General features: G+C 42.7%; 1 long non-coding RNA gene across 1 annotated transcript; it reads left to right on the forward strand.

The window, feature by feature from the left end:
* The first annotated feature begins 7,571 nt into the window (after positions 1-7,571).
* On the forward strand, positions 7,572-9,290 carry LOC139599236 (uncharacterized). Its single transcript, XR_011682193.1, has 3 exons — positions 7,572-8,289; positions 8,392-8,520; positions 8,976-9,290. It is a non-coding gene; the product is annotated as an uncharacterized lncRNA (long non-coding RNA).
* Positions 9,291-10,839: the final 1,549 nt, after the last annotated feature.

The raw sequence follows: 10,839 nt of genomic DNA on the forward strand, positions 1-10,839 counted from the left end.
AAACCATCCCTTCCCACTGAAAGATTTTAATTAAATTAGGTCCTAGAAATGTGGAGTGTGATCTTTGCAGTGTTTTGATTTCGCTGAAGATTATGACCAGGCTTGCCAAAACCAACGGCGAAGCCTCACATTTGTGAACTCGGCACACAGCGCCCATGAATCTGATACATCCCAAAGAAAGAGCCTGAGTGCTCCTGTTTACATTCCTAAAGTCTTTACAAACAAGGGGAACAATATCTGCTCTTTCCAGCTGACCATGGTCAGGTTCCTGTGTACAGCACCAGTGACCTTTCTGCGCTGAGCAATCTTCAGACACTCAGCGCCCAGGGCTGTGAAAAGCCCGAGGTGTATCAGCTTACCAGGAGTTCATATTTTACACCACGACTGATTTTTACTGTATCCAGCTGCTGAATATCAAATGATGGAGTTTGGGCTGTAAAAGAGGACCTTTCTCTTATGTAGAGACACAGATTCCTCCTGCTGCTGGGAAAACGTGATTGTTGTGCTCAATCAAGATGAAGTTTGTGCTGTCTCCTCTCTGACTCCTCTTTATCTGTGCTTAGCCTGTTCTCTGTATCCCTTTCTTCACCAAAGGCATCTTCATGTCCATGAAGAGAGAGGTAGCAGGTGTAGCAGCTCTGGCTTGTGTCCAGATGGGCCTGGAGTATCCCCATGGAGGAGCCCCCAGAGCCTCTCTGGTCTCTGCTCAAGGCTGGCACTGCCCAGGGCAGGAGTTCTGGGGAATTGCTGGGCTCAGTCCCTGCCTGTGCCTCTGATGCCATTGCTGGGCCCTGCTCAGCATCCTCCCTGCACCCAGGGACACCCAGGGACACCCAGGGCTGAGGGTCCCTCTCAGCTGGGGCTCCTCTCCAGGCTGAGCAGCCCCAGCTCCCTCAGCCTTTCCTGGGCATGGAGATGCTCCAACCCTTTGGTTCTCCACAGAACTTGGAGATGTGGCACCTTCAGCACGTCCAGTAAGTACTTTTCATAGAATCCTGGAGGTTGGAAGAGAACTTTAAGATCATCAACTCCTTTTATCCAGCTCCAAACTATTGTAAATGTGTGCACAGAGCCTGGCACAGCTCAGCCTCTCTTCCCTGCTGCTCCTGGACTTGGTGGCCCAAAGCAGCTTCTGTCAAGGTGGGTTTTGTACATTCCCAGGGAAAAAGCCTCGAGGTCATTTGAATTTAAATGGTTTGAACACATAAAGGCAGCACATCTCAGTGCAATGATGATCTTGGGTGAGGATCTGTTTTTCTTGAGCTTGTGGGGAATACAGCAAAGTTGAGGAGGAAAACAACTGCTTGAAAAAGGTCTTTTAGCTCCTTGAACAGGGAAGGATTATGCAGGGAAGGACCAATAAATCAGGCACTCAATGGGAATTCATTAGCTTGTTTTTGGGATAGCACTCGCTCTTACCAAGCACATTTTGCTTTCACTGTAACAGCTTTCCTACTCCAAATGCCCTGTGGTAAATCCTGCCATGCAAATAAGGATCTCATCTTCATTTTCATAGAGTAATCGGCTTTTTCCATAGAAGACACCTGAAAAAGAAGGCTTTTGCTGTGTAAGCTTAATTTTAGTGTATTGATGGATTTTCTGGAAACAGAAGTCAGAACGACAGCCAAGTTTGCAGCTTGGCTCAGAGTTTATTTTCTGCTAAAAGAAACATGAAAACAAATATAGAAAATGTGTAATCTAGATTCTGTTATAGAATTCAGATATGCAGCTATTACAGAGAGATAATTAATGTCTCAGGCTATCAGTGAGGGCTGTTCTGCTTCTCAAAACCTGAGTGTTACTGGTTGGGGGGAACCAGATAATGATAGAAACATCCTGTGAGATTGTAACCCAAGCTTTCTGGTGGTTGAACTTGAGGAAAGGGCACATATTATCAGCTGTATTTTGTTCTCAATTCACTCCAGGAGACAGTGAGAAAAGTGGTCTAAAAGGGAGCGATCAATAATTTGTATAGTGAACACAGTGTGCCGTTAAGAGGTCTAATCTTTAGATCTCTTCAAACATCAGGTGAGACAGCAGAGCCATGACTACCAAGCAGGAAGCAACCTGAGGTGCAATTCATCAGAACAAAGGCTAGGTCACAGAGCCTGGCTGGTCATTTGTAGAGAGTTTGTTACAAGAAAAGCTCGTGTAGGAAGAAATTGATCCAGCCACAGAGCCACGGACACCTTCTGTGGGGTATTTGCTCCTGTGAACTCTCCTGCAGTCCAGTTTTGGGTTGCAGATCAGAGCTAGAGGTTTCCAGCTCCTGAAGCTGCTGATTGCCTTTCCCAGCTTGCTGAAGTCCCTGAAGTGCTGAAAAGAGCTGCTTGGGGGATATTCATACAATCAGAATATCCTGAGGTGGAGGGGACCCACAGGGATCATCGAGACCAGCTCCTGGTCCTGCTCAGGACACCCCAAGAGTCCCACCCTGTGCTTGGGATTGTTTTCCAAGCTCTTCTTGGACTCTGGCAGGCTTGTGCCATGAACAATTCCTTGGGGAACCTGTTCCAGTACCCGACCACCCACTGGGGAAGAATATTCTGCCAACAGATGACCTCGACGGACCAAGAAGAGGCATTTTAGAGGTCCTGGTATTCAAAAGAAAAGCACAAAGCAGTAATTCCTGTGTTGGTGTTTTTACAACAGGACAAAGAAATAAAGTTCCTTGGTGTTATAGAGAAAACAAGGTAAGAGACACCAGTTCAGCTCTGAAGGTTGAACTAGGCTTTTTCCATTCTTAATTAATCTCTTAAGTAATTTCACAGAATCATAGACTCGTTGGGCTCCACCAGGCCAGAAAGGGCTTTTGGAATCACTGGAGGTGTAACGAGAACCATAAGATTTTCCAGAATCGCAGAATTTGTTTGAATGGAATTAGAATTTAATTTAATTAAGTTAATCTTTTAGAGGGAAAACTTAATCTCAGTTTCAAACCAATGCGTTCAATTCTGTGAGGGAATAGTCTAGGGAAGAATTTTTCTTGAGCAAAGGACTAAGTAACTTGAATAGCAATGATATTGCCTCGGTCTCCTTGTGCTATTTAAGTGGTGATTAGGTCTGAACTTGACTTTTAAGGCAAAAATGCACTTCCAGGGGTGACTCCCTGAGTGAGAAGAGCTTTCAGTACTGTAGGTCTGAGTAGATTAACAGACTGTCTATAAAATGAGGGAAGAAAATAAGAAGGGAAAGAGGAAAAAGCCAAGGAGACAGTAAAACTTGGAATTGGAAAAACAATTCCTGTTCCAGATGAAACATTTCATTATGTATGATGGGTTTAAAGGCAGTTTGCCCGATGACTTTGTGTTTAACAAGGCATTGTGTGAAACATGGCATTGTTCCTTACAGGAAATAAAAAACAAGAATTCTCCTTATTTCTTCCACACTCGTGTTGAAAGGGGTATGAAGTTGTGATGGGGAAGTAATCACTCCAAAGCACAGCAACCTCGAGGTATTTCCTTTTAGAGCTGTGCAGCTTTATCTAAAAATGAGGCTGCTTGGGCTGGAAGGATGTTCTGACTCCCACAAATTGAGCCTGGGTTTATTTATTTATTTTTTTTAATGCAAGTTTTTATTACGTATCTTTAATGCACTGACATAATTCAAACCTTTGCTTACAGGGAGGTTTTAACACCCCTCTGGGGAGAACTTGGGCCAAAACCTGAAAGCGCTGAGTATCTGCTACCACATCCAAATTCACACTTCTCACTTTCTGTGCTTTGCTCCAGAAGTTTTATGCTTGACCCTTCTCATTGTCATACTCCACTGCTAACTCAGCTGGACTGAATGCAGAAAACAAAATCCTAGATTATTCTGAGCTGGAAGGGACCCAGAAAGATCATCAAAGTCCAACTCCTGAAAATCCTACAGGACCTGTGGAATGGTGAGGAATTGCGGGCTTGGCTGAGCAAACAGACAAAGAGAGGCTGTCCTAAACTTTGGGCTCTTGGGCTGAGGGTGGCCAATGTCACAAGCTGAGTGGTGTCCTGAGTGTCTCATATCCTGAATATCTCATACCCTGAGTCCTGAATTCTACTGTTCAGTGTGAGGAAACCTCACTGACAGATTCGAAGAATATACTGCCCAAAATGATGTTTTTCTAGAAATTACTTGTTTGGGGTTTTGTTTAGTCAAAACTTGAGCAGTCTGTGAATAATTCTTCCTTCTCAGCTGGGCTTGGTCTCCACCTGCTCCTGAGATGCTCTTTCAGGCAGTAGAACAGGGCAGGAGCTTTGCAGGAGTGGAGGCAAAGGATTGATGGGAGTTTTCACTTCATTTTTCATCCCTTTTTCTTTTCCTGTTACTGATTTTTTTAAAATTATTATTAATATTTGGGGTTTTTTAAAATTAATCCCTGTCAAGATTTTTCTACGTTTTCTGTCACAGTTTGGTCCAAAATTTGGTGTCTGCACATTGTTGCTGTGCTTTCCTTGTGCTGGCTGCATAGCACAGAGCATTTGGAGAGCAAAGTTTGCTGAAGAGGGAGCCTGAAACAGCTGCCAGGGCTGACAACTGAAAGGCACAAGTGGGGACAAAGCAGAGCAGACGGAGCGATGTGGGAACATTAACACTCGGGAGGGACTCCCTTCCTCCCTCCCTCCCCTCCTTCTGAAGAAGGGAAAGAAGCTGGGTCTTTGTCCAAAAAAACACTTAAGCGTTTGCGTGACCTAAAAACATGTGAAAAAATTCATCCATTCCTATGGTTTTCTGTTACTTGGATGCGCATTTAAGGGGATGAATGTTCATCTCTTTGATCCTGTAGTTAAGGAAGATGAACTGTGTTTTTCACTCCCTGAAAATAGGAAAATCTGTCTGTTATGTCACAGCTGTGCCAGCAGATTTCCAGGAAACCGAACGCGGTGCGTTTGTGTTTAGCATTTGGGAGGTTGCACCACCCCTTGATTAGCAGGGAAAGTTACCACGTGGAAAAAGTATGCAGAGATTGTTTTAATCTCATCCTGCACTGGATTGAGAAAGGAGAAGGATTAAAGTGTTTTAACCATAAAGCTTGGCAGCAATTGTGGAGAGCAAAAAATGAAAATAGTTTAAGAGAACAGTGCAGGCAATAACTCACTTGGGGGGTCGGCAGAGGACCAGAAGAAGTGGCCAGACTGACATTGCTTGGTTTTATTAACTCATCCATAATTAGCCCATAGCTTAGATACAATTTAGCTTGTGCCATATGGGCTAATATAGTGCTGAAAGTTACCCCCCATGCAGGTGACAGTCTGTCACACTGAAGGAAGATTAGCATAAAACAAACAACAATGCACCCTTAATGACAGTGGCACCATTTGCCACACCATACTTGAGGATGGGGAAGCATGGCCATTATAAGCCAATCTTCAAGATTTTATTAAGTAGAAAGAAAAGCAATGTGCACATAGATCCCCCACCCACCCCTTTTAGCCAAGTGAATCCTTCCTTCAGTTTGCAGGCAAACCCATCGTGTATTTGGGTTTTTTTTTAATGATAGTAATTTTTTTAATAGTAAAAATACCCAATGTAGGTATTTATTCACAGCTTTGCCGGTATTTCTTGGAACAGTCTGTGGAATTAGCAGTTCTAAGTAAAATATGTTGGGCAAATGCATCCTAATGGTTTGTGCCTTGATAAAGGTGGAACAGAATTGTTCTTAAAATGAAATAAAAATGAGAACACTCCACTCTATGTGCTCATCAACTCGATTAGAACTTTTTAGAGTAGATATGAATCTAACAATGGTGTAACTGCGGGCAGCACATGTTGTGTGAGGAGAATTTATCCTACAAAGAAAGTGAGCCACTGTCTTTGGTGATTCCCCTTTTTTTAATAGGAATTGCTCCATTAAAATGATCCCCATGAGTTGTTGACCCGTCCTGCATTAATGGTAATTTGCCTACGTATTGCCAATATTTTCCTTTTTAAATCAAGGAGGAAATTTGGCGCCAGAGCCTTTCCCAAACTGTGCTGAGCCCCTGACACAAAGCAGCAGAAGCCATTAGCATTCTCAGTTAAGGCTGATCAGTCGTGCTGTTGAACCATTTCTTCTCTTCCTCCCAACATATTTGCTTTCCTGTATTTCCCAGATAAAAGGGAAGCTCCCCCTCCCCTAAGTTTTCCAGACTTTTCTTTTGAAAGGCAGCCTGCTCATTTTAAATATTTTAAATGAAATGAGTTTTGCTATGCAGACAGGAGCTGGCTTTTTTTTTTTCTCCCAGCTCTCATCGGCTATTTATGTGACTCCATGGTTTTCAAATGGTATAATGCTGGAGGATGCCAAATGTCCTGCCATTTAATAACCAGTAGCATACAGAGCTCTTTTCAAAATGCCACTGCTCTGAGCATCTGTTGTTATTAAGTAAGATGATCAAATTTTGTGCAGGACTTCAATTTTGCTTTTCACATCACTTATAGAGCAAGAATAATATGCAGTCTGTGTATAGAACTAATGTGTTGGGCTCATTGAGCCAATTGCTGGGTTTTGTGTTCTGCTTTATTGCAGACTGTAAAATAAACTTTGGCCTTTTTTTAATAAATGTTATAAAAATGCTCTGTGAATCAGGAGAGTGTCAGCAATTAAAGCCATTTAACATCATAATAATTAAAAATGCAATACTCCAGCATAGTCAGCGCTGGTTCACATAAAAAGCCACATTGTTGGTCCTTAATAATTACATTATTTGACAGACATGCTGAAGAAGAGGGAAAGGTGCACGTTGTTAGTGTCAGATGAGCAACTAATCCTTATTGTTCCTGGAAATTGCTGTAGCATCCTTTGCTCTCCCTGTTTGCAGCTAACAGATGTGCAGGAATGTCCTGGGCTCCGCATCGCTTTTCTCTCCAGCAGAATCTGACTGACAGCACCACCACCAGGGAACAGCTGGGCCCAGGCACATCACATCCTGCTGGTCGGCAGAGAGGCTGATTAGGCTATGGAGTACCTAATTGGGTAAGATGCCCCTCATTTTCCAACGATAAAATTCAGAGAGTGTAGAGCAGAGCAGAGCGGCCGGGCTGGGAAGAGCCGTATGTTTGTCCCGCAGCACAACTGGACCTTTCAAACGAGCGAGGTTTTTACAGCTGTGGTTTGGGGCTGTGCCTGAGCTCACAGCCTCGTGCAGGGCCAAATTTTTGAGAAGAGATTTAGCTCAGGCATAATAACATTTAAATTACACCCCTGCATCTCAGCCCGTTCCCCCTGCTTTTCCTAAGGCAGAAGGGCAGCTTTCCCCATGGCGCTCATTTCTGTCATGGAAAAGTGAAGCAAAAGGGGAAAAAAAAGAACAGATTTACAGATTTAGGTATTTTTTTCCACAAATATTAGAGGCATGGGATTATCTCCCAGCTTAATTGCATTATCCCCCAGTTTAATTGCATTGTAGGTGCTATAGAACCAATGTCATCTTCAGGTGAGATAGAGAAGTTTTGGTTGCAGGACTGTGGATCCTCCAAAACTGAAACTTTAGAATAAAAATATTCTAAAGGGAATGGGGCCTAAAGAGGTTTTGGAGGAGCATCCTCATTCTGACCTCTGGAAATCCTGGAAAACAAAGAGTGAAAATTGACTTTAAACATCCTGAGGAGAAAATTTGTGTTCTCTGTTTTCCTGGGGTGTCCAAGAGCTGTCTCTGTTCCCCTGTTTGTCTCTGGAAATACCCCCAGGCTGTGGCACATTGTTTTGTTTTGGTTTTGGTTTTGTTTTTTTTTTTTGTTTGTTTTTTGTTTTTTTTTTTTTTTTTTTTTGTTGGTTTTTTTTGGTTGGTTGGTTTTTTGTGGTTTTTTTTTTGGTTGTTTACTCTAGTTTCAAGCATGATAGCATTGGATTTTTTAACTTTATTTATTTCAGACATCCCAAGCACCCCAAGCTTGGACTGTAGCAATGGGGACTCAGATGGTAGAGTGTCCTTTCAATAAAAAGTTCTAAGAGGAGCTTCCAGCCAGATCTTACAAGGCCTAGTGATACTGGGATCAAGTACCAGTGATACTGGGAATATTCTCAAGTAAAATAAAGTCAACTGACATGAAAATCTAATTTCTCTGATTTCTCTTTTATATAATGCAGATTTGGTTCTTGGGGATGTGGTTTAGTGGTGGGTTAATGGCTGGGCTTGATGATCTTAGGGGTATTTTCCTTAATGATTTTATGACTTTCTGATTTTTTTTTCCTTCACCTTGTATATTCTGAGTTGATTTTAATCACCTCTTGCAAGTAGTATTTGCTGTTCTCCAGGGAAACCAGTGATTCAGCATACAAGTTTGGTGCTGGGATACAGAAATAATGAAGATTTGGGAAGTTCATGATCTGTGAGTTAAATAATGTCGAAACTGCTCTGAAGCCAAACAAATCAAAATTTTCCTGAGGACTTGGCGAGTTGTTTTTCACATTTTCACTGGTGTTGTCTGCAGGACCTTTGTCAGATTTGTTCTTCCCAAGGTCTGGAGTGATGGGATGAGCACATCCAGTGGCCAGCAGCAATGTCTCCAGAGAAGTTTTGGGGCAAAGGAGCAGTGGTGCATCCCCAAAACCACTTACAGGTATTTTAAAAGCAGTGAAAGCCCCTGGAGGGCCAGAGCCCCACAAAAACCTTTCCACCTTAGATGTAATTTGTATATGTGCAACTATTTCAGTTCAAATATTAACCCTAGATTTTAAACAGATTATAATTTTGGAAGGAATTAATTGCAGGACAGAAGGGGATTTGATTTGCAGTTCTGGATATGAGTCTTGAGCACCTGAAGAATCTTCAGGTGAAAGTATAAAAGAAGCACATTATCCCCTGATTAACCTGCATCAAATAATGGAAATAGAATTCCATCTGCCATCGAAATCATAAATAATAAATACATTAGTAAATCAATGAACTGAGCACAACAATGAATTTTAGATCTTATGTTGTCATTAGAGGCAGCTCTTTCTTTGGGACATATTAAACCATATTCACAGCACATTCCATTTGGGTTTCCTAATAGGTGATCTGTTTCTTTTTCAGGAAGTTCACATGAAGTTTCTGAACCTCCACTTTGCCCCCTGGGGAAAAGCAGCCCGGAAATAAGGTGAAAGTGTTCTGAAAGAAATGAGGAAATCTCAAAAGGAGGAAAAAAATCTCGCACATTATAGAAATCCTGGTAAATAAAATATAACCAAGGAGCAGCATGGGAAGCATTTAACCCAGTGCACTCCAGTTTTTCTGTGCTGCCAGCACACAGAATGTGGGATGAGGAATGTCAGGGAGGATGGGTCTGTGTATTAGTGACATCAAATTCCATAGGAATATTAATGAGTAACGATAAAATAACAGACAATGTATTGCAGCAGGGACAAAAGGATAAAATCAGTCATAGTTGAGGCCTTCATGGCAGCCTTTTAATCCTGTATATGGATTAAAAGTAATGTTTCAGTAAGAAAAATAACACAAATTCTTTGAAGGTTCAGTTTTGGAAAGCTGTGGCAGCTTCAAGAAACTTCTGTTGTACAATTCTGCATTTGTATGGCCAATGAAATTCCAGAAGCTCTTGTGGTCTACATGAAACCTGAAAGAGAACTTTATTTTCTTAATTTATTCTTTGGAACATCTGTAGGACGAGATCCAGAGGTCCCTTGGGAGACCTGGTCTGATGAGACCGAAGTGGACTCTGCACTTTTTGAGTTTCTTCCAAGTGTGTTTTACAAAATCAGAGCTTTTTGTCTCAGATTCTAAAAATGACATTTTCATCCCAGTCCACGATCTCAAGGGGTCATCAAGGAGATGAGGAGTTCCTGTAAATGTGAAGAACCTTCAAGCCCGTCCACTGCCACCCTCTGCCATGGGCAGGGACACCTTCCACTGTCCCAGGCTGCTCCCAGCCCTGTCCAGCCTGGCCTTGGGCACTTCCAGGGATGGGACAGCCTCAACTTTTCCCTGCCTGGCTCGGCTCCATCCTTCTGGTGTCCTCCTGCTGTTCTTGCCAACAGGGAAACCCCAGAATCCTCCAGCCCTTTGTACCTCTCTGTAGCTTGCACAAATCTCCTGAGTGTTCATGTTCACCATGAACTTCTGTACCTCTTATAAATTATTTTTTTGCCCATTGTCAAGATTTGGAAATGATTTATTGGTGCAGTTTTGCAGCAGGACTGAAGCCTCTGTGGTCTCTCTAGTTAAATTCCACACAGACTTGTCTTGGCCTGCTCAAAACCCACAGCTCTTGGCGTTTCTACCACGGCTGGGTTTTTATGAACTGCTTCAGTAAAGCTGATATTTTTAAATATGATTTTTCACAGACTCATAGAATTCCCATCAGGATCATCCAGTCCAGCTCCTGGCCCTGCACAGACACCCCAAAATCCCACCCTGGGCATCCCTGGCATCGTTCCTGGAGCTCTGGCAGTCCTGGGGCTGTGCCCATTCCCTTGGGAGCCTGGGCAGTGCCCAGCACCCTCTGGGGGAAGAACCTTTCCCTGATATCCACCCTAAACCTGCCTACAAAAATATTAAAATTAAACACATACAGTTACACTTGTAATCAGAATTTCTGCCACTCCTTCATTGCAAAGCTGCAGAAGGAATAGGATGAGCATTTTCTTGGTTCATCATGGAAATAGATCTGCTTTTAAAAAGGGATTTTGGCTACTTTTTGGGCACGTCTTGCTTGCAAGAACTTCCCTCTAAATTACTTCTGTAGCCAGCACTGGTTCCTGCTATTCCTTCCCCACCAGGCACTAATCCTTCAGCTCCCATTCCCCCTCTCCCACAGCCAGTTTCATAAGTACTGACAGGCTGACTGAATTTAGAGGACACGAGAAATCTTGACATTCAACTTGTCAACATTCCTGTCACTGAGCCTCTGTTCCCATGACTTATTTTTTAATGCAAATCA

The sequence above is a fragment of the Agelaius tricolor genome, unplaced genomic scaffold (assembly GCF_023055355.1).
Source record: "Agelaius tricolor isolate 1412-34295 unplaced genomic scaffold, bAgeTri1.0.p SCAF_22, whole genome shotgun sequence".
NCBI classification, from domain to species: domain Eukaryota; kingdom Metazoa; phylum Chordata; class Aves; order Passeriformes; family Icteridae; genus Agelaius; species Agelaius tricolor.